Below are 22498 nucleotides of genomic sequence, written 5' to 3' on the forward strand. Positions count from 1 at the left end.
TTTTCCAGGGAAGAATACTGGAATGGGTAGCCAATAGCTTCTCCAGGGGATCTTCCCGACCCAGGGATCAAACCCAGGTCTCCAGCATGGCAGGCAGATACATTGCTGTCTTGTCTGAGCCACCAGTGGTTAGATCATAGGGGAAGAGAAAGACCGAACCTAGGAACTGACAGACAAAAGCCAGGGCGTGGTGAGTAGAGAGCTATTTGCTTAGGTGAGTCAGGGACGGTTCCTGCAGAGCTGGTATTTTGTGGAGCTGTGAATGAAGTGGGCCGGCAGGCGTGCAAAAGTCTGCAAATGGAGAATTCCAGGCAGAAGGGGGAGCAGACGGGGCCGGGGACTGCATCAGTCAGTTCAGTCGCTCAGTTGTGTCCCACTCTTTGCTGATCCCAGGGACTGCAGCATGCCAGGCCTCCCTATCCATCACCAACTCCTGGAGTTTACTCAAACTCATGTCCATCGAGTCGGTGATGCCATCCAGCCATCTCATCCTCTGTTGTCCCTTTCTCCTCCTGCCTTCAATCTTTCCCAGCATCAGGGTCTTTTCCAATGAATCAGCTCTTCGCATCAGGTGGCCAAAGTATTGGAGCTTCAATTCAGCTTCAACATCAGTCCTTCCAATCAACACCCAGGACTGATCTCTTTTAGGATGGACTGGTTGGATCTCCTTGCAGTCCAAGGGACTCTCAAGAGTCTTCTCCAACACCACAGTTCAAAAGCATCAATTCTTAAGTGCTCAGCTTTCTTTATAGTCCAACTCTCACACCCATACATGATCACTGGAAAAACCATAGCCTTGACTAGACGGATCTTTGTTGGCAAAGTAGTGTCTCTGCTTTTTAATATGTTGTCTAGGTTGGTCATAACTTTTCTTCCAAGGAGTAAGTGTCTTTTAATTTCATGGCTGCAGTCACCATCGGCAGTGATTTTGGAGCCCCAAAAAATAAAGTCAGCCACTGTTTCTCCATCTATTTGCCATGAAGTGATGGGACCAGATGCCATGATCTTTGTTTTCTGAATGTTGAGCTTTAAGCCAACTTTTTCACTCTCCTCTTTCACTTTCATCAAGAGGCTTTTTAGTTCCTCTTCACTTTCTGCCATAAGGGTGGTGTCATCTGCATATCTGAGGTTATTGATATTTCTCCCAGCAATCTTGATAACAGCTTATGCTTCTTCCAGTCCAGCATTTCTCATGATGTACTCTGCATAGATGTTAAAAAAGCAGGGTGACAATATACAGCCTTGACGTACTTCTCCTATTTGGAACCACTCTGTTGTTCCATGCCCAGTTTGAACTGTTGCTTCCTGACCCTCATACAGATTTCTCAAGAGGCGGGTCAGGTGGTCTGGTATTCCCATCTCTTTCAGAATTTTCCACAGTTGATTGTGATCCACACAGTCAGAGGCTTTGGCATAGTCAATAAAGCAGAAATAAATGTTTTTCTGGAACTCTCTTCCTTTTTCAATGATCCAGCGGACGTTGGCAATTTGTTCTCTGGTTCCTCTGCCTTTTCTAAAACCAGCTTGAACATCTGGGAGTCATGGTTCACATACTGCTGAAGCCTGGCTTGGAGAATTTTGAGCATTACTTTACTAGCATGTGAGATGAGTGCAATTGTGTGGCAGTTTGAGCATTCTTTGGCATTGCCTTTCTTTGGGATTGGAATGAAAACTGACCTTTTCCAGTCCTGTGGCCACTGCTGAGTTTTCCAAATTTGCAGGCATATTGAGAGCAGTACTTTCACAGCATCATTTTTCAGGATTTGAAAGAGCTCAACTGGAATTCCATCACCTCCACTAGACTGCATAGGCTGGATCTTCTGGAGCAAAGGTAAGAACGATGCAGTTAGAGCTGATGGAATTGGAAGAGGAGAAAGCTGATAGGAGTATCATTCAGAAAGCGTTGGCTCTCTAAGAATTTAGGATTTTATTATGAAAAAAGATGAGAGCCTGCTGGGGAGGCTGTCGTTGGATGGTGTGGGGCAGGGGGAGATCCCATGAGTCCTGTTAGATCTCTTCTGTCTCATCCAGACTTCACAGCAACCACAGCCTGCTGAGACCCAAACAGGTGTCCTGAAGCCCAGCTTTCCCCCTGACTCCTGCCTCCCTGATCCAGCTCTTCACTTGACATCTCCCCATAAGTGTTTAAAACCATCTCAAGGAACTCCCTGGCGGCGTAGTGGTTAGGAGTCTGCACTTTCCTGTAAGCCAAAAAAAAAAAAAAAGAAAGAAACAAGGAAAGAAAGGGGAAAAAAAGGGAGCTTTGCTTTTGGGAATCCCCTGGTGGTCCAGTGGTTAGAACTCCGCACTCCCACTGCCGAGGGCTCCGTTTCCATCCCTGACCAGGGCGCTAAGATCCTACAGGTCCTGCAGTACAGCCAAAAAATTAATAAAAATGAAACAATCTCAGATTTAGCAGAACCCAAGCAGAGCGCTTCATCTTCTCTCCACTCCCCCTACTGTTCCTGATGTCTACCCCAGCTCTGTTAAAGAAGATTCCAGGCTTCTGTTGGCTCTGGCCAAAACCTGGGAGTCAGCCCTGACTGCCCCCTTCACTCAGCTACTCTTTCTAGTCCTGAGCAAATCCTGTCGATTCTGCCTTCAACATTTACTCAGAACCTACTAGATAAACCTCAGCCATTCTCTCTCCCTTGGTTCAGCACCTCATCATCCCTTACCCAGGTTGTTACAATGACCTGAAGCTGTTTTCACTGTTTTCATTCTTGCCCTACCCCACCCCACGTTACTCTTAGGATAGAAACTCTGTTAAAACAGACCACATCATCCCTCACCACCAAGCAGCCGTGGCTCCCATCTTGTTCAGGCTGGGGGCTAAGGGCCTTGGGGTAGACAGCTCACATCGCAACCGGTGCTTTCTCAGCTCATCCGCTCAGCTCAGTCACAACGCCTCCCTCATCCTTCCGTGGTCCTGCCTCAGGGCCTTTGCACGTGCTGTGACGGCTACTTGGCTACTCCTCAGAGCAGTGTGTGGCTTGCCCTTTCTCCTACTCCAGGTCTTTTCTTCTGTGAAAAGCCAGGCGGTCAGTATCAGGCCCTGAGGGCCACATGGTGTCCAGTGACAGTGCTCCGGCCATTGCCGTGCAGCGGGGACATGGGCAGTGAACAGATGAGCAGGGCTATGATGCAATAACACTTTATTTATGGACAGGGAGATGGAGCTTCATATGATCTTCATGTGTTCACACATGTTGCTCTTCTTTTGATTTTTATTCCAACAAGTTAAAAATGGAAGAGCCGTTCTTAGCTCCCAGCTGTATAAAAACAGGCAGTGCGCTGGACTGGCCCTCGTTCTTGGTGCATCCACCCGCCTCAGAGATGACTTCCCTGCCCATCCTCCCCAAAATGCTAGGCGCGCACCCTGCCACACACGCACGCGCGCGCGCGCACACACACACACACACACACACACACTATTCTTCACAGCCTTCTCTCTCACTAGCTTATCGCCATCTGGTTTTCTGGTTTATATTTAACTTACTATCTTGTTTATGGTTATTATTTTGTAGTCTCTCCTCCTAAACCTCCACCTACAAGCTCCATGAGGGCAGGGGTTTTTGTTTGTCTGGCACACCGATGTGTCCGACATCCCGGGGGTCCTGGCCTGTACGGGGGGCTCAGGGCGAGGCCGTTTGCGGAGTGAGCAGCCGAGACTGCAGGCGAGCGGCCTCTCACGCCCGTCCCGGGGGCAGGGGTGCGGAGGCCGCCTTTGCTAAGCCCACGCTCTGCGCAGGCACCGGGCGCAGGCTTCCTCCAGATGCGACGTGGGACACCTTCCAGCTGAGAGGAGCGCTTGGCACGGGAGGCCAGATGTTTGCGGGCGACCACGGCGCGGAGTGGCGGGCAGGGGTGGACTTCGGTTCTCAGAGCCGGGTCTGCCGCCGAATAACCCGACAGAGTTTTCCAGAAATGGAGTCTCTCCGGCCGCAGGCTATGCTCACCAAAATCCGAATCCCTTGAGAGACAGACAATTGGGAGATTAAATCCAGACTCCACCAAATACTGACCAAATGACCTTGGACGAGTTACTTGATCTTCCTGAGTGTTTACTGCAGCGTGGGGACCGTAATTACCTCATGGAATTGTCACGAGGGTTCCATGAGCTCAGGCGAGCCAATCTGTCCGCTCTGTGCTTGGCACATTGTTTGCAATAAATAGCAGCTCTTATTTACTTTTGTGAGAAAGGCATCCTCATGGGGGGAATAAATAATGAGATATGGATGAGCAAAAATAAGACAGAAAATAAGGTCATTCTACTTCCCCAAAATAACTACAGATAAGTTTTGTTGGTTTTTTTTTTTTTCTGGTGTATGTCCTTCTAGATTCTGATCTCTCTGTGTGCTTTTTAACACAGTACGGAGAACTGGTTTGCCTGTCATCTTAAACAGCATAGAGGAATCAACTCTGACTCTGATCAAGGTTCTAAGTCTAACTCCTGGCTTACAGCGAGTCCAGAGAACAAAGAAGCAAGTTAAAAGACAAGGGGGTTGGAATCGGCAGAGTCTGAACTGTGGACATGTCTGCAGGACAAACACCCCAGTCTCTTCCCTAAATACACTGCTGGGGTAAAAAGGTCAGGAGTGTCGCAGGAGCAGAGCGCTCCAGCAGAACTCTCTGTGTTGATGGTAGCATTCTGTGCGTGTGGCTACTTCACACTTGGGAGGCACCCAAAGGGCTGAATTTTTCATTTAAATTTGAATAGCCTCGTGTGGCTGGTGGCTACCGTGCGGAGCTGTGCAGCTATAGATTAAAAAGGGCTGGTGGGGGATAAAATGGGAGACTGGGATTGATGTATACACGTTGCTGTGTATAAAATAGATAACTCGTAAGAACTTGCTGTATAACACAAGGAGCTCTACTCAATACCGTGTAATGGCCTAGATGGGAAAAGGGTCTAAGAAAGGGGATATATGTATATGTGTGTGTATATGTACATATATATATATAACTGATTTGCTTTACTATACAACAAAGACTAACACAACACTGTGAATCACTCTTCTCCAATAAAAATTTTAAAATAAATAAAAATAAAAGGGACTGAGAGACATGTTAGCAACTGCACTGCAAACACTCTGGTTAGATTCTTAGTCAAACAAATGAACCTTCAAGAATAGAAATCTATGAGACAACGTAAACACTGACAAAAACTGTGGTGATGTTAGAGACATTGCTAGTTGTGATAACGACGCTGTGGTTAAGCTTTCTAAGGAAGGCTTTATCTTTTAGAGATACTAAAATATCAATAGATGAAGTTACATGATATCTAGAATTTTTATCATAGCGTAGTGGACGGAGCGGCATGCAGATGATGTAAGTGGACCCTCAGTGGAAGCTTGACCGGTGTGGAAGCTGTATAACAGGAAGATGGAGGTCCCTTCATAGAAGGCAATGGCACCCCACTCCAGTACTCTTGCCTGGAAAATCCCATGGCTGGAGGAGCCTGGAAGGCTGCAGTCCACGGGGTCGCTGAGGGTCGGACATGACTGAGCTCACTTTTACTTTTCACTTTCATGCATTGGAGAAGGAAATAGCAACCCACTCCAGTGTTCTTGCCTGGAGAATCCCAGGGACGGGGGAGCCTGGTGGGCTGCCGTTGCACAGAGTCGGACACGACTGAAGCAACTTAGCAGCAGCAGCAGCAGGAGGAGGTCTCTTATTCTCTTTTCTCTACCTAATATTTGCTCGACATTGTCCATAGTAAAGAAAAGTGTCATAAAAACCACTTAATCGGTTTTACGTGTATGTCTTTCTTCCTTAGGGAGCTCCATTATAAGTGAACACTGACATTTATAAATGAAAAGCCGTCTATTCTAAAATTATTATTAAAGAGTTTTAAGTAGAAGATAGGGTCAGGCTTTTTATAAAATTCACAGTTAAGCCCAAATTACCAGCTTCCTTCAAGAGGACTGAGATCACTTGTATTTGTGATATTCACATGTCAAACTGACAGGCTAGGATGGAGACCCTACTTGCCTCAACATCTGTATCGCTTTCTCCGTCAGGGATAAAATGTCCAACTTTTAGTTGGCACGTGGCCATCCAGGCAAAAGAGCATTATCCTAGCTTCCTTTATACCTGAGGATAGTTGTGTGACTACGTTCTGACCAAAGGTTTTTAAAGGGAAGTGATACATGACTTCCCGGACGTATCTTTAAAGAAGTGTGTCTCCTTTTCTGATCTCCCCTCCATTTCCGGCTTGGAATGTGTTCTGATGGCTGGAGCCTGAGCAGCCATGTTGGATCTTGAGTCAGAAGCTACAGGAAAGAATGGTGGAAGAAGACAGAGTCCGTCTGCTGGCATGATGGACTGCCACACAGCCCGAGACTGCTTCCAATCTACTTTTCATGAAGGAGAACAAAGCTCTTACCCCGTGCTTCTGTTGTTCAGAACCAGTTCTGATCCTAATCAATATAGTTAATATATAATATATAATATTAACATACCTAATTATTATAATTGACAGTTTTCAAGTCCCTCATATTTGCTACTTACTTTATAGACTGTGTCATGTTAATTGCTGTGAGAGAAACAAGATAAAAGTTGTAAATTCAATTTAATTGAGAGAAAGGTACATGAAATATAAGATGATTAATTAAGATATGCATGCAAGCTCAGTTGCTCAGTGATGTCTGACCCTTTGTGACCCTGCAGACTACAGCCTGCCGGGCTCCTCTGTCCGTGGGACTTCCTGGGCCAGAATACTGGAGCGGGCAGCCATTCCCTTCTCCAGGGGAGCTTCCCAACCTAAGGATTGAACTCGTGTGCCTGCGTCTCCTGCCTACCCTGGCAGGTGGATTCTTCACCACTGCACCAACCGGGAAGTCTCAGTTAAGATACGACTAAATAGTTATTACTAGCTAGTGCCTGTCGATTACTTCTTGTGTGCCAGATATTGTCCTAAGTGCTTTACACCCGTTTAGTCCTCAAAACAAGACTGAGAGTTATTATCATTCCCATTTACAACTGAGAAAACAGAAGCCCAGAGACACCAAGTAACTTGTCCAGGGTCAGACAGCTTATAAACTGGGAGAGAGGACAGACAGATGGTATTGATTAGGAAGGTTTCAGAAGGAGAGAAGAAGCTACGGTTAGTTGGCAAATCTGTAAAGAAGACAAGATCTTGATTTATTCAACAAGTATTTGTGGAGTGCTTGCTGTGGGTCGATACCACTCATGGTGAGCATGGAGCAAGCCTGGGGCCTAAATTCTAGAGGATGTGAAGAAAGAGTCAGCTGTGCTTGGGAGGCAAGGCTGCCATGTTGCGCAACTCCAAGGCACGGCTCTACCAATGGCGCCCCCTGGAGTTGTGTAAACCCGCTGCCGTGACCCTGAACTTGAGGCTCACAGGCTGAATGTGGCCGCAGATGCATATTGGTTGGAATGAGATGTTTAGAGGGCTTCCCTGGTGGCTCAGATGGAAAAGAATCTGCCTGCAACGCAGGAGACCCTGATTCGATCCCAGGGTCAAGAAGATCCGCTGGAGAAGGGAATGGCAACCCACTCCAGTGGTGTTTAGAAAGTTGAGAGACTTCACAAATATCAAGTAAAAACTCAGATACTTGGTTCCTTCCAGAACCAAAAGCGGTTCATTCATCAATATTCAAAAGCGGAAATTCACCAATATTAGAGCAGCGTGTCCGCCCCTCGGCATCCGGCAGACTGCGCGCGGCTGCCCGCCTCTGAGCCCCGCTACAGGGGAGAATGGTTCCCGGCGGCCCTGTGGGGCGGGAGGCGTGAGTCAACGCCCTGCGCCCCGTGCTGCAGGCACGGAGCGAACGCCACCGGGCTCACGGGCTTACTTTTCTCTCTCCTCCCAGTTACCAGAGCAGCCGGTATTTTGAAACCCAATTCTTCTGGAATATTCCTAGGATCTGACGCAAAGCTTTTGAGAGCTTTCCAAACTGCAGCACTAGTAATGACGACCTGGCTGGCCTGCGTAGCTATCAAAGTATCAAAGAGACTTCTGGAAGACAAAGAAGCTGGTTCATTCTATGGGCAGAAAACAGGACTGTTTTCTTCTTTTTTCAAAGGAACCCCCAACCCCTAACAACAAAAATCTAGAGGCTTATTTAACATTGAAAAATAATAACTAGGGGCTTCTCTGGTGGCTCAGTGGTAAAGAATTCAGGAGACAGAGGTTCGATCCCTGATCTGGGAAGATCCCACTCGCGGCAGAGCAACTAAGCCCAATGCCCCACGACTACTGAGGCTGTGCTCCAGAGCCCGGAAACCGCAGCTCCAGAAGCGTCTGCAGCCCAGAGCTCCTGCTCCTCCCCAGGAAAAGACGCCGCAAGGAGAAGCCCGAGCTCCGCAACCGGAGAGCAGGCCCTGCTCACCGCAACCGGAGGGAAGCCGGAGCAGCCAGGGAGACCTCGCACAGCCAAAGGCTAATAAATAGAATTCAGAGAAAGAGGTAATGGTTAGAAATAGATACGCAGGCACATTTTGCAAATCAGTAAGACAAAAATCAATACATGTGAAAGGTTTACATCTTCTTGGATGCAAACTAGGAATTAGGCGAAGGTGGGGGGGAGCGGATGAGACACAGGGCAGCGTCTTCTTCGCCGCCCATGCCTGGCATTGACTGGCCGCGCCACAGTGGTCACCATCCTCCCCACGCCAGAGTCTCCCTGACCCCACCGTCACCTTTTGGCTCCTCCTATTTTCATGCGCGTCCCTACCCCAGGGTCTTTGCACCACCGAGTCCCCTTTCTTAGCATCCCTTTTTCTAACGCCTCCCTTTCTATTCCTCCCGACGCTGACTTTAACAGAGAGGATTTCTCTTCACCCGCCGGGTCTCAGCTCAACTGTCCCTCCTACATGGAAGCCTTAACCAGTTTCCAACTTCCACCACCTCCAGGGCTACACCCCCTGTGTTTGTATATATATGTATGTATACAGTAGTTGTTCAGTCACTCAGTTATGTCCGGCTCTTTCCGACCCCAAAGACTGCGGCACCTCAGGCTTCCCTGTCCGTCACCAACTCCTGGAGCTTGTTCAAACTCATGCCCATTGAGTTGGTGACGCCATCCAACTGTCTCATCCTCTGTCGTCCCCTTCTCCTCCTGCCCTCAATCTTTCCCAGCATCAGGGTCTTTTCCAATGAGTCAGTTCTTCGCATCAGGTGGCCAAAGTATTGGAGCTTCAGCTTCAGCATCAGTCCTTCCAATGAATATTCAGGGCTGATTTCCTTTAGGATAGACTGATTGGATCTCTTTGCAGTCGAAGGGACTCTCAAGAGTCTTCTCCAGCACCACAGTTAGAAAGCATCAATTCTTCGGCACTCAGGCTTCTTTATGGTCCAACTGTCACATCTATCTATCTATCTATATATTCCCAGAGTGCCAGGGCTGAACTGAATCATGACTGTAGTGGGTCTGACGTATTTTTGCCTGTGTGGGTCACTTCTTCCATAAAAGGATGTTAAAAATTGTATTTTGCAACTTCAGATACATGAATGAATAAAGTTGAAGCTAAGCCAGGCTGGAGTTATTATGATATATTCATGATTATTATATTCATTTTTTTTCTTCTGACTTTAAAAGAAGTGAAAATAAAGACATTTTTTGTGTGCTCCTAAAAGTATCATAGACCCCGGGTATTGTACCCCTATTCCACACAGAGAATCTGGCCTTCACGGCAAAGGTGTAATTTTTCTATTGCGTGCGTATCCCAGCTGTTGTTAGCTGTTTCTGTGAGGTGCAGACTAAGAAGCTTACATCTCTAACTTCCCTGGTGGTCCAGTGGTTAGAACGCTGCACTTCCATTGCTGGGGCCCCTGTTTGATCCCTTGTCAGGGAACTCAGGTCCCCAAGCTATGGGGCCAAAAAAAACACAGAACACGTACGTCTGAACCCCCGGGGGGTCACATTCGGAGTGTGAGACCTCTAGCGTCCCAGGGAAGGGCCTTCGCAGGGGGCCAAGCCCACCCTGCATTTTCAGTCAAGCCTGTGGTCATGCGAACGTTTTCAAGTGACTGAGACCCCCTGTAACTCACTGTGTAAGGCTGCTGGGTGCTTGTGCTTGGTCTCACAGCCATGTCGGACTCTTTGCAGCCCCGGACTGTAGCCGTCCAGGCTCCTCTGTCCATGAGGTTCTCCAGGCAAGAACACTGGAGTGGGCTGCCATGCGCTCCTCCAGGGGAGCTTCCCGACCCAGGGATCGAACCCAGGTCTTGCGCGTTGCAGGCAGATTCGTTCCCGTCTGAACCACCGGGGGAGCGCTTAAGTCTGTTCACCTGGCTAAAGTTTCGAATCGAGTTAGGACCCTTTTGTGTGTGTGCAGTTGTGTACCAGCACAGGTCCCAGTACATAGTAGGTGTTCAATAAATTTTCAATGACTAAGGGAAAAAAATGTACCTGGACATATTTCACGAGGGTCCCATTTTGCCTTGGTTGTAGGAAGGTACCTCTGTTTTCAGGGACCTGTGAGCCCAATCTATCAGTGTACCTCCTTCCCCTAAAATACTGCCTGGCAGAATAGTCTACAGTAGATGACCTAGTGAATGGTAGTCCAGGGGTGTGAAAGTTTCACACATTGCACACTTCATGATTTCACCCAGATTACAGATCAGCCGCATCATCAATCTCTCTCTTTCTTTTTTGGCCTCATTGGCCATCTCAGTTCCCTGACCAGGGATTGAACCCATGTGCCCTGCATTGAGAGTGTGGCGTCTTAACCACTGGACCTCCATGGAAGTCCCGTAAATGTCTCCTTTATCTGTTTGAGCTTGAGGTCTGTGATGCCAGAGACACAGGAAAGCCGTGGATTTCATGCAGGTGACTCACTTGGCTGAGCTTGCTCACTGCATTTGCTTTTAGTTGAGGTTTGGGTGAAAGAGAAACATCCTGCATATGGCAGAGAGAAAGAAGGCTCCTCCACAGAGAAGGGATCGACACAGCCTTTTACATTCACAATATTTGGCTTTTGCAGTATAACTCTCTCATGTGAATACGAATTTAAAAGTTCACTGAGCTCTTTCATACAATAAAATCATTTCAACTTTCTCTGTGGGATTTACATTGAGTTCAACTTTAAGATGAGAATCTTCAGGTCTTTTCATTAACCACAGATTGGAGAGCTTAATTCAATTACACTTGTCATAGCTTTTGTGTGTGTTCTTTAGTGGTTAGCAACTTGATAATAATGTTTTAATGACCCGTATAAATTCTGTATATTTCAATTGAGTCCCAGAGATAGTGTTTCATCCTGTTGTTAAAATTGCACTGCAATATCCATAAAGAGGGTTCTGCACTTAAAGTGTGTGTGTGTGTGTATGTAAAAATGGAGACCTTTTTTTTTTTTTTTCACTTCCCCTTTAGAAGGAGGAAGAGATAAATCATGAGAACAAAACTCATATTAGGAATTTGGTCCAAAAAAAGAAGTTTCCAGGGAATGCTGTGAAGTCCATGTAGGTAAAAGTTAAGACACTTTTAATTTCATCACGAATGATTAGTCAATTCAGAATGAAAGTACTGAAGAATTATGGATTATCCACAATTCTTGCTTTCTACTGTGGTTTATTTTATTGATATCCAAACTTGTTTCATAAAAGATGTTATATTTCCTGTACTACACATGTTTAAAGACTGGAAAATCTTTCCTGTACATTTAAAAATGTATAAGAAATACTCATTTATATACATATAAATATATTTTAGTATGTATTTAGAATATGTAAAAGCTGAAACAGAACTTTTATTTGTGGACGTCTGAGTAGCTGGAGAATATAATTAAACGAGTTCTGCGCTTTCTCAAGCATCATGGCAAGATTGGACTGGTTGTTTGCTTGGTCTTATTTGTTTCCTGCTGGTTTCTTTCTAGTTTGCTTGTTGATTGCTTTTTTTCTTTTTTAAGATAGTTAACTCTAAGTCCTTCAGCTAGAGAATAAAATCCTCTACGTTTTAACATTCTACAGTTTGCTTCATAAGCATTTAAAATGAATTTAAATGCATCTGCTTGTTCAGAGCTAAGGTATCTAGTGCTCATTAGAAAGATATGTCTTATTTGCAGCTAATCTGACTTTGCTAGGGAGCCACAACTGACTGATGTTGCAACAAAATGATTGACTCAAGCGTCTAAAGGGAATATTAATGGGTCGAAATAAAGTACTGCTGCAGGCCCATGCCCTAGCCCTGCTCTTTCTCAGTGGGTCTAAGCGCTCTACGGAATCCCAGACTCGGGAGTAAGATTTCCCCACCTTTCACCTACACTCCTTTGACTTTAGGGGAAAAAAAAAATCTGTCTCTGGGACAAAGGTCAGCGAGCCAACTTCATTGAAGGTCTGCAGGCTGCTTTAACGCCTGAAGGCAGCTAGGGGTAATGGGTCTGAGCCTGGCACCTGGCTGTGTGATCTAGGGCGTTTGTGAACTGACCTTTCTGTGCCTCTTCCCTCCTCCACAAGATGGTATCTGCCCCACCTGGGGCAGTAGTAAGGATCCACAGAGCCCAGACAAAATGCTTAGAACAGCACTTTCAGACATGGGGGTGAGCTGTATAAAAGTGTTTGCGTTACTGTGGTGTGAGTTGGTGATGACCCCCTCCCTGCCCAAAGGCTACAGCTTAGCAAATAAGAGTGTACTCACGAGGCAGCGATCTGTACCCACTGCGGGGAAAGTCATTGACTACAAGAACAAAGTTTTCTTTTATGTATTTTGAAAATGGGATCCTTCACAGAAGACAGTAAAGAAGAGAAAACGGACTTCTTCCAGCCTGTGGCATCAGGAAGGAGGGACTTTTAGAGCCTCAGGGACTTTTAGCTGAGTAATAAAGTAATATTCCTCACGAACTCCACCCTCAACCCTCCCCGTGATCGTAAAACAGAACGTTCAAGGTCTCCTAGGTATTTTACAAAAGTCACTTGAGACAGGTTGCCCCCTAATCAATTTCTAGCCAGTGCTCACCGGGCATATTCTAAATAAGTGAAACCCAAACAATTGCTTAATGGCTTGTCGAGAAGCTCTGTACTTGTCTTTCTCCTCGTGTTAGCAGTAAACAACCATTGTGTGAATTACACCACGTGAGTTACACAAAAATGATAAGACAGTCTTTAAAAATGATTTTTCTCTAAATAACCAAAAAAGTGATCACTGTTTTAAAAAATGTGAAAAATAAACACCCATACAGAGAGGAAATTAAACATTACCACTGATTATTAACAACATCTTAGTGGACGAGAAAGGATTTTGTTAAAGATCCCTCATATGTGGGATTTTTTTTTTTTTAGGTGTGGGGTAAAATAAGACCAAAACAAATTTAGGGAGAAAAAGAGGAAGCTATTCTACACAAATGCCAGAATGGGAGACCACTTCCTTTTCAAATAAGCGCATCCTCCTCCTTGTGAAATGGGACCAGAATCTTCAAGGTAGGGAGCAGAAACAAGAAAATTCCTTGGGAATCCTAGGAGTTGAAAAGCATGGGTTTAATGTAACAGCAGCAGGCATAGTAACTGACAGACTCTGTCTGTACAGAACTGGACGTGCAGAGCCAAGTTACAAGGGACAGGGTGTATCAGAGGAAGGCCAGTTCTCTTTGCCAGAAGTCCTGGATTTAAGTTTGAGCTCTGCAATTAACTAACTTGGTGACCTTAGAAAGGTCAAAGTCTCTCTGAGGCACTCTTTCCTAATCTGTGAAATGGGACCATACACTTCCTCTTTCTCCCTTGCAGAGTCATATTAAGATAATGTATCTGAAAAATCCCTTCAGTAGTACAATGCAAACAGACTGTTAAGAAGGCACAATTCCAAGCTGTTTTGTATTGTTTGGATCAAAGCATTATTTCCTTGTCTACATTATTTACCTACATGGACTTCCAGTTGTTTGTAAAGATGAAATGAGTTGGCTCCCCAGGGCCTGTTCAGAAACTCTGGTGGTTTAATTCTTTGCACATTTATCTAAAGTCATGTTTTTAAAAATAAGTATCTAGAAATATGCTTCCTCAGCTGTCCCGAGGTTAAAACCACCTCACTCACAGTTTATTCCTGACTGAACATTTGTTGACTGTTTTTGGACACCATTTAATGGCCTAAGCTGAAACGCTCTTGATAAATGGATCAAGAAGGCAGTATTTCCTCGCCAAACACATTCTCATCTGTACCCCATCTCTGGCCAAATTCTGTAGGGCTCTGGCCATAAATATGTAATGCCTCCTAGGAACACGGGCCTGCCTATCTGCGGGCCCACGCCCATCTGCTGTTCCACATGAAACTTGGAGGCAGGCCAGGCTATGGCCAAATAATGACAGAGCCAGAATGAGTTAATCTCAGGCCCTCCAGAGCAGGGGAGGGGGCCAGGGCCCCTCCAGCCTGGCCCCGGGCAGGCTGCAGAGGCCTTCTGGTGGGGCAGTAAGTAACCCTTGGGGGCAGCAGGAACCTTTGTGAAATTACTGCAGTGTTGTGCTAATTTGGTGTCGGCTTCTTGGATGTAGGCCATGGTTACTGGTTGGCTTTTCTGAGTCTGCTTTTGGCAAGGTAGGAAAGGAGAGAAAAAAATGCTGTAAGCAAGTTTCGAAATCTTAGATCATTTCATGAATGACTCAGTGTTTCCTTTTGGAAAAGTGCAATAATTGACATTCATTAATAACTTAGCTAAAATGAAAAAAAAAAAAAAAAGGTTCTAAATGTCCAGGAGCCCTTTGTGTTATCTGAACACAACCATCCTCCAATCTTCATTTTTATAGCTTCCAGAGGAATTTCATTCACTTGATAACGTGTACTTGTTGAAAAATAAACTGTTACATACTTCCTCCTTCAGGCTTCCTGTTCTTTCTGAGAAAAGCATTGAAGTTGTCTTTTTCTTTCTTTCCTTTTTTTTTCCCATTAAAAAATGCAAAACATGAAGTATCAGTTAACACGTTGTACAATTTAAACTTACATTATCTTGTCAGTTATACCTCCATGGACTGGGGAAAAGATTTCAAAATATAAAGCTATTACCCTTCTTTATAAGACTAATTCTATTCAGACGAGAAGAGACTAGCAAGTTCTTTATCTCTTCACAGAATGAGAAAGTCATACAGTAAATTTTATTTTAGTGTATGAAATAAATAACAAAATATGTTTCAGATATTATGTTTTTTCATTTGGGCACATTTCAGTTTTAGAATAGAAAAACCCCAAACAACAAAAACCTCTCTCTCTTTCTGTCTCTCTCAACACAGAAAAAATCCTGAAGTTTTAACACAGAAGACACCCATTTTTTTGGCATTAGTACTGTAGAATCCAGCTTCAGAGTTATAAACCCAGAAGTCTCCAATGACTCATTACTGGAATAAATGTTTCTAATGTTAAAGGTATGCAAATAGAGCTTAATCGGTGAAGGAAGACTCTGCAATTCAATAAATAAGGTTGAGAATGTTACTGTGGTTACTGTGGACTCCATTTGCATACAGGCTTATCTTGTTTTTAAAGCAATAAGAAAAAAAAAAGAGGAGGGAGAGGAAAAATCCTAACTTTCGCCACATGTTCTTAAAATGTAATCTTATAATCAGGCACCACAGCTCAGGCCCCATTAACAAGCAAAAAAAAAAAAAAGAGAGAGAGAGAAAAAAGTGGTTAACATAGAAGAATGCTACACATCAGAAATATTTTCTAGACTGTAGAAGTCAAACAAGGTACTGGCCTCAGGACACCTTAAGAGAAAATTCCACCATCAGACTTTTGTTGTCACCCGGGTCTGGTGGGTTAGACTGGGGCTGATTCCGTGGCTGCTCTGGCTTCAGGTGCCCTGCTCAGCCTGTGGACTCATCATTGCGTGGGTCCCTGGCTAGTTCCCCAGGCCAGAGAGAGAGGCTCCATTCCAGCAGAAGGGTAGACAGGACAAAACAGCAGAGGGGCCCCATAGCAGAGTCTCAGGCTGTACAGCAAATCACAAATCTTGCCGCGTGTAATGCTGTGCATTCAAGCCAGAATCACTCGTCCTCATTCTGCAGGAAAAACTCAACCTGTCCATCTTTGTCCATCTGTGTGAGCACATGTGAGCCTCTTCGTGCTCCGGAAGAAATGCGCTCGCATGCAATTCCTCTTCCATGTGCCGGTGGAAATACTTCAAGGAAATAGACTGGGCAAAGTTCACACTGACTCAGGAAGAGAATGGATTTCAAGCTGCAGAACGTGGCTAAGTGACTCACACCCACGGTGGAGCAGGGCGGGCCGGGAAGAGCGCCTCACAGGTAGACGCCTGGACGGGTGGCGCCCACGACAGACCGCCCCGGGTCCTGCGCGTCTCCACCTCCAGGGGCGGGTTTACCGCCTTCGACCACGGCGTGCTGCAGAGACGCGTGAAAAACGCCCCAGAGTAGAAACAAACACAAATGCTGTGAAGATTCACTTCATAATCGCCTTTAGGTATTTCTGTTTCATACAGTTAGACAATCTGGCTTTGGGGGCGTTGTCGAGGCTGTTCTGAGGGTTTACTCGTGGACAAGATGAAGCAGGTGTCGTAGTTTTAGCTGCTGTGCCGCCCCCCCCCCCCAAAGTGTGATTCTGAAGTGGAAAGCGAGACACAGGAGCAGTGGTAAGAATCTTAGGCCCTGAGACGCAGAGGTGGTGTGCCTGTGTGCAGAGCTTGGTGCCTGCAGATTGTAATGCAGACACGTGTATCCCTGGACTTAAAAAATCCACAGCTTGCATTTTGTCCCGTTCTAATACCTGCCTCTGATGTCAAATTCAGGAAGCACAGGGAGGGACAGGAAAAACGCCCCCCCCCCCCCCCGCCGCCGGGCCCTTTTACTATGTGCCCTCCTTGGAGGTCACCACTATGACCAGACTGAAGATTTTTCGAAGGAGAGAATTACCCTGCCGATTTGGTTCTCCTTTACAACGTAAATACCTCTTTTGTGGTATTTATTCCTGGATAATTTGCTCTGAAATATCTTAACATACGAAGGGAAGTAAAAGAGTTCCCATGGTACAATAGGCTTTACCTATTAGGGTTTTAATTCAACTATCAGTGAAGCCCTTTTTTCCGGTTCCCTTGATATTCTGCCCCATTCTACAGAACAAAAGGAGCTGGAGGTGGGGTGCGGGGAAGGGGGTGTTCTGTACAGCATTTGCGTCTTAAAAAATCTTTGTAAGAGACAGAAAACAAGGCATGAGTTAAGAAGTTAACATTTTGGACACATGAGAAAAATCGTCATGTAAAGGGTTGGTGAAGGAAAGTGGGAGAGAGCCAAGCACTGGGCTGCTTCCAGAAGCTGCCAGGAAACCCTCCAGTTTAGGAACCGCGCTTGTTTCTGAGGGTCATGTGTTGGGTTTACACGTGTTTTCTTCCGTTTTCAAATTTTCTATCAGGAACAGTAAGTCTTTCTAATCATAAACATTCAAAACTATCCTTTGTGTATTCTATATTGTGTCTAGAATGTATCCTCTAGTATTTTCTCAGTGATATTGTAAAATTTGAGAACTCCTATATTTAAAGTATGGCAGGTGCATAGACTTGGTAACAATATTCTTCTAGGTTATGGTGGGGTTATCCTGAATAATTCTGGTTCATCTCCTCTGGGCTCTACCTTCTCCTAGTTACGTTTGTCCAACATATGTTATTGCATAGACTTTCACCAGACAGATATAGCATTTCAGCAGCTATCCCTGCAGTTTGGAAGTTGGTATTTTTAACACTATTCAAGATAGTCTGTATCAGGTCAATAAATAGAAATTAAACTTGAATCTTGAAGATCTGGTCAGCTTTTCTTAAAGAGTTGGTCTTAACGCCTGAGGATGGATTACAGACACTGCTGTAATGTTCTAGCTGCAGTTATAGCATCTTGGCTTGATCAGCTTGATGCTTCATTGATATTGTAATGTTATTTTTCAGTTGTATGCCTGTGTGTGTTTAAAGTAAAAAGGACAAAAATAAGTTTTGGGCGGGGGATAATTTTAATTGGTTTCAAATATTCCAATAAACTCAAACACATATACTCTTGCTCAAGAATTTCTTTGCCAGGTTATTACAGAACTTGCTTGCCACATCTCTTTAGTTTTCTCTTATTTTCTTCATCTTAGGAACCATAGAAAATATTATGCAGGCTGGGTCAGAAAATGTAAATATTTTTTAGAAACTTAAACACTCATGTCATAGGAAAGAGTTAAAAAAAAAAAAATCAGATCTCTACTCCTAAAAACAACTAGCAGTTTAAGAATCAGAAAATAGCAAAACTAATCGTAAGCCTCTGAGAAAAAAAGAATATATATTTTTTCACATTCATGTTTAATTTTGTTATCTTCAACTGTAGTTCCCACTGCAACCATCCCAATAAACGGCCAGTCTGTATGACTAAGGGAATACTCTGACTTATGATCCACTGATAGGCAGAAAAATATCAACAGGCCAGGAGGCCCCCTAAGTCACTATCTGACAGTTGGTGGCATCGGCAGACGCCCAGCTGGTTGATGAGGAGCAGTGGTGGTACCGAAAGCATTGGAAGTTTGCGAAGATTATTTCAGCCCATTGGACAACTTCAGGTAGAGACCATTCACACTGGATTCTCCGTGACCAGAACACTGTAGAATATGGGTGAATGGTGGGTGCCCTGTGTTCCGAGTAGCAGCTTTGAACCATTACAGGTTGAAATTCCAGGGTTCCTCTGATGAATTTACAGTGTTGAGCTGCATACTTGAAAACCCAGAAAGACATAACATCTGTGGTAACTTGGAAAAGTGCAGAGAAGGGCAGAAATTCCTTTTTAACACACAGAGATGGAAGGAGACAAAACCTGATTGTGAATTCGGACGTCATCTTTTTTCACAAGCAGAACTCTCAGATAAAAATAATATCCCTAAAATGTTTATAAGAACAGTTTTATATCAATTTTGATTTCCTTAAAGATGAGACAACTTCTTGGGTTTAGGATTCTCTTACAAAGTACTGTGTTTTTAAACATTATTTTCAAGACAAAAGAAAGTGATCTATGACACCTTGATGTCTCCAATAAGACAGTATGGGAATTCCCTCGCAGTCCAGTGGTTAAGATTCCATAATTACACTGCAGGGTGCAGGGGCTTGATCCCTGGTCAGGAAACTAAGTCAAAATCATGCGAGCCGTGTGGCGTGGCAAAAAAAAAAACAAAGACAGTCTGATAGTCTTGGGCATTTTTCATGCACCCCTCCAGCTCTTGTGATATAAGGAGGAGAACTAGGTCTAGGTCGGGGATGGAGGCAAAACTGCAGCTCTTACATGACCCGAGAACCAAAGGCCCAAAGTCTTCTTTAATTGCAGCCCGTGTCCTTGACTCTCTCCACTCAACTTGACGTTACGGTTATTTGAAGCACATGAATTTTAAAAAATAGTTTTCATCAAGATGATCATATAGTGTTAGAAGTAGTTCATTACTCTCCGAGGCCAGAAACAAAGGCTTTCATTCTTAAGAGACCCAATCAAAGGTTAGTTTACCCAGTAAACAGCCTCAGACATTCTCAAATGCCGGAAGATGCCTTCAGAAGAAATAAAACTCCTAAGTAGGCCTTCTTTGCTCCCTCTTAGATCTCTGAGAAGGCAGGTTTGCCATGAAGGCAATCACCTGCTTTATTTTGGATTCTAAGACTGTGAGCTTTTCTTATGTGTCTTCTTCTTTTCAGCTAAGGTACTTAATTTAAAATGAAATATAAATCTATCACACTGGTGGGCAAGGAGAAGTCTTTGAAAAGATACAGTTTAGGAAAGAGAGGTCTGAAAGAGAAAAATGGAATACGATGTCATAGAGCAGATATAGGATCCTTCAAAGTGCAAAATAATGCTTTCCAAATAGTTTTTTAAGTGTCTGTCAAATCTGTCAATTACTTGCTTAAGGTTACTTCCCATTTCTTCAAGATCTCTGAAGTTCAAAGTAAATAATTGTTACAACAGTTAAGTCCAGTATTTACAAGGAGACTATTTCCTGAGACTCTGACATTTCAATTAAGATTGCAATAGTGTTACCCCTGCCTTTTCAAAGATGATCAAATATATCACGTTGGAAAACCATGTAATCTTGTTTGGAACCCTCTCTCATGCTCTTGTCCCCAGTAAGAGAACTTTAATACAAATCAGAAACTTAATGTAAGTAAACGGTGCTAAAAGGGAAACTTCTGGCTCAGTACTTTGAATCTTTGGACTATTAATAACCAAGAGAACTGTATTTTCAAGCTGGTGTGTTGTTCATCTATTCTGCTCCCAGCTTTGATCTCAGTATTTACAGAGTGTCTGTGAAGTCTGGAAATGAAGGAAACGCGTAATACCATCTTGAACCCTCTTCAATCTGCAAAAAAATAAGAATGCAACAGAATAGACTGATAGAATGGTACAATCAAACAACAAAACAAAAACGAGTAAGTAAATAAAGTAAAATAACACTATCGACGTTTCCAGACTTTATGGGAATCCTCCCTGTGAACTGGTGGGGTGTGTTGAGCCTTGAGTAGCTTGGTGAAATGGGAAACTCCACAGCAGGAAGTGGTGCTTTTCTGATGCTGCTAATTAAGGAATGTGGAACCCTTCCTTCTGAGTCAGCTTGGCGGTATGTGGAACTCTGGGCTGCTTGCTGCTTACATGACTATTGCATGAAACTTTGGAAATAAAACCAGAATATCTTGCCACTTAACACTTAAGAGGCAGGAGGGTGTGTGTGTGTGTGTGTGTTTAAATGGTTCCTAATCTTAAAAATGGTTCGGTGCAGCTGGCCTTGTTATCAGCTGATCATATTTACAGCATCGTCTCAGACAGTGGTGCAACCCACAGAGAGGAATCGGACCATTTATGGGGTCGCGTTTTAAGGTGCCTAGGCTTACCGGAGTATTCTGATGATTCACGACTACTGCACAGCAATAAAAACATCTCTATGGGACTGTCAACTCTTTGTAATTTCTTTTTGGTAAAATAAATGTTAATTTGTTTTTTTCCAAAGGTAATACAGACATATAAGAGAAAAATAATTTGAGGAAAAGAGGAGGTAGAAAAAGTACATGCAGAGCCCGTGATCAAAAAATAACCATTAAAAAACGTGTGATAGGAACATTTTCCACAAAATTTGTTGATGTGGGCCATTTTAAAAGCCTTTAACTTACTGCGATAGCGCTTCTGTTCTATGTTTTGTTTTTTTGGCCACAAGGCATGTGGAGTCTTAGTTCCCTGACTAGGGATTGAACGCATACCCTGCACTGGAAGGCAGTCTCAACCACTGGACTGCCAGGGAAATACCAAGAAACTTTGAAATGAACATAACAATAGAGAGAATCAGTTCTGCAATTTCAAGATGTGAACCACATTTGCTTCAGTTCTCTCCTATTTGAAATTTGCTAAAGCATTATAAATTCCAATATATCATGCCATTCTTCTCCTATACTCTTCAATATATGTCTCTAAAAAAAGTGTACATTTTTTTCCTAGTAACTCAAGATGCCATTATCACAGCGAATGAATGAACAATAAGTCCTCACTATCACATAATGTACGGTCCATGCTCAAATTTCCCTGATAAGAAAACCAATTTTAACCGTTTTATGTATTCTTATGCGCTATTTGCTTACTAAGAAAAAGACATAGTTTATGAGAAATATGATTTTGCGTCTTGATTTTTTCCATTTGCTATTTTAACTATTTCCCAATGGCATTATTTTTCAAAACTTTCTGGTTTCAAACTGGCTCTGTGCAAAGGTGGGGCATAATTTGGACGGTTAGCTATTCCTGTGTGTGTCCACGTGGGCGTGGGGAGAGTGTGTGTGTATTGCTCCTCTCCGCATAGCAACTCTCGCTGCCATGCATGTCTTTGTTCATGACACCTTTTCCTTGGTGGGGCTGTTTCCTTTGGGTTGATTTCGGGAGTGTTGTTACCGCACCCACACGTATGAACGTTTGTAAGACCCTTGAGTTGTGTCACTGAGTTGTTCACAAAGGGACTGTACCAATTTACACTTCTACTTACAAAGGAGGAGAGAGGCTCTATTAGAGTGTTTAAAGGCAATGCTTTTCAGAGCTCTTATAAATCACTGGCTCGGGCTGACTCCTGTGCATACGGTCAGAGCCATCTCGAAATAAATAAATACACATTTTCTATAGCCATAAAAAGCTGGCATGCGCAGACTGCCAAACAAGCACAAACTAACTTTGATTAAACGAGGAAACCGGGCTGCTTGTTGAAAATGTGGTAATGAGATAGTCTCTACCCGGCCGGGAAGCCAGCCGTGGAGGGGGAGGGGCGCCCTGCCTCTCGTCCTGCCTCTACCCATCCTGGAGAAGGCAGAAAAGAGCAGGTCAGCGATCTTTACGGTTTTTTTTTTTTTTTTTAAGCTGAGTGTTTTTATTTGCTTCCATATGGCTGAGGGGATGATGCAAAAGTACGATTGAAATCGGGTTGGGAACTAGCAGAAAACTTCTGGTGGCAGGCGCTTCCTGTAAACGCAGCCCCATGGTACCGGGTAACAGAGGATTAAGGCAGAGCCATTTTAGCTTGGAGTCCAGATTCTACTTTGTTTCCTTGGGGACACGTTGTTCTTATTCCTTGACTTC

Source organism: Oryx dammah, unplaced genomic scaffold (genome assembly GCF_014754425.2).
Source record: "Oryx dammah isolate SB20612 unplaced genomic scaffold, SCBI_Odam_1.1 HiC_scaffold_10, whole genome shotgun sequence".
NCBI classification, from domain to species: Eukaryota; Metazoa; Chordata; class Mammalia; order Artiodactyla; family Bovidae; genus Oryx; species Oryx dammah.